Genomic DNA, 1789 nt, shown 5'->3' on the forward strand with positions numbered 1-1789 from the left:
TATTTGTAACTGTGTTGTACTTATGTTTCTGCAAGATTCAAATAAAACAATAATTATATAAATTTCTATATACAATATTGATTTTTTCAAAAATTGTTAGCCCATGCAGGAGCACGAGTTGATGGCTGTTATTATTAAACGAAGTCTCCAACAAGTATGAGGTAGGGTGCAAAATCCTGAAAAGAGTAAAAAAAAGAACAAGGCCACAACCGGCAGAAGTAAGACTAGATGCGTATCCACCTATTCTATTGTTGGACCACCATCCAAACCGGTTGTAGGTATACCGTGCTACCGATCTCCCAATGGTTGCTCGCATAAGCTATATGCTCCTTGACATCCGCACGGCTGAGTAATCATCATGTACGGATCCCTGAAATTGCTCTGTAGATGACTTGCAAAAAAATTGTAATGTTTTGTCTGTCAAAAATAACATCATTTCGGCAATTCCATATTGCCCAAAGTAATGCGCACACAACTCGAATATGCGCCCCTAGTTTAGGCTCTACCACATTTACCCATGTCTCCAATAAAGTGTCTATGATATTAGGTGGACTAACAATGAAGGCACCATGCACTGTGCGCCAAAGTAGTCTGGATAGTGGGCATTAAAGGAAGAGCTGTTGAATTGATTCATCATGATCGCAAAGGCAGCACTGTTTGCTATTCTCCCAATGACGTTTTGCAGGTTGCTTTTAGTCAAGATCATTTTTTATGAACAAACCACATGAAAACTGTATCTATAGAGGCACCTAAATTTTCCAAACTTGTAGCAATTTTGATACATATAGAGAATAAAATTTCAATACATTGACACTAAAAATGGTATAAGAGTGGTAAGTGGCCGTTGTGGCCGTGCACACTGTGCTTATAAGGTAAATATTTCTCACCATTCCTATGTAAGTGATCACACCTCACGCGCTGGAGGTGTTTGATTACTAGTGTACACCAGACGCGTGCTCAGACCAAGCGGTCTCTTTTTTCTATGTCATTCCCCGCATGCAAGTCTGGTAAAAATCCAGCGGCGGGTGCAGTGAAAAAAATCATTTCTGATATGAATCCCGAATAAATGACCAGCCGACGCCGTGTGCATTTCTTGACATATATTAGGCAATATTATTCTATAGCAAAACTTTTTCATGGACTAAAAATTGTATTTGTCAAACTGTATTTTCCTATTACCACATGCCCTTTCCTAATTACGCATGAATCTCACTACTAAATTTCTGGGGAAATCTATGATCGAAAAATGAGGCATATCATAATGTCCACTCGTTGATTACAAGACCAACACTAGTTTACTATTTTTCCATGTGATTTACGATCACATCTAGTACAGGTAGTACATAGTAAAGAGCTTACTACAAAAGTAGAAGTGCTACGATCAAATTACGAATGTGGTGGGTGCATGAGTGGGTTGGTTGGCTGGGTAGGGTGCGTGGTTAGACCAAGCATTTCCACATGAATGCATGAGGCTATTTCTATTGCAAAAGCACATGCTGAACGCTGAACGTGTATATAATCCTTATAGGAATACAAGTGTATATTTTTGCTTCCTTTGTGAGCGAAGAAGACTTAGGGATCTGGTCGTTGCAGACTACCCAGTCACAATAAAATAATACCCGCCTGCCAAGATTGTACGAGGTAATGATAATAGTGATGTACTAGTGTGAGTACCAGCACGGCCATCATGTGCGACAAGACTGACTAGGTTGTTGTTGAACAAGAATAAGCAGTTGTATACCTAACATCCGGTGAAGATTCTTTGTTCAGATTCTTGTATCAGCTTTTG

Source organism: Triticum dicoccoides, chromosome 2A (assembly GCF_002162155.2).
Source record: "Triticum dicoccoides isolate Atlit2015 ecotype Zavitan chromosome 2A, WEW_v2.0, whole genome shotgun sequence".
Lineage (NCBI taxonomy): Eukaryota > Viridiplantae > Streptophyta > Magnoliopsida > Poales > Poaceae > Triticum > Triticum dicoccoides.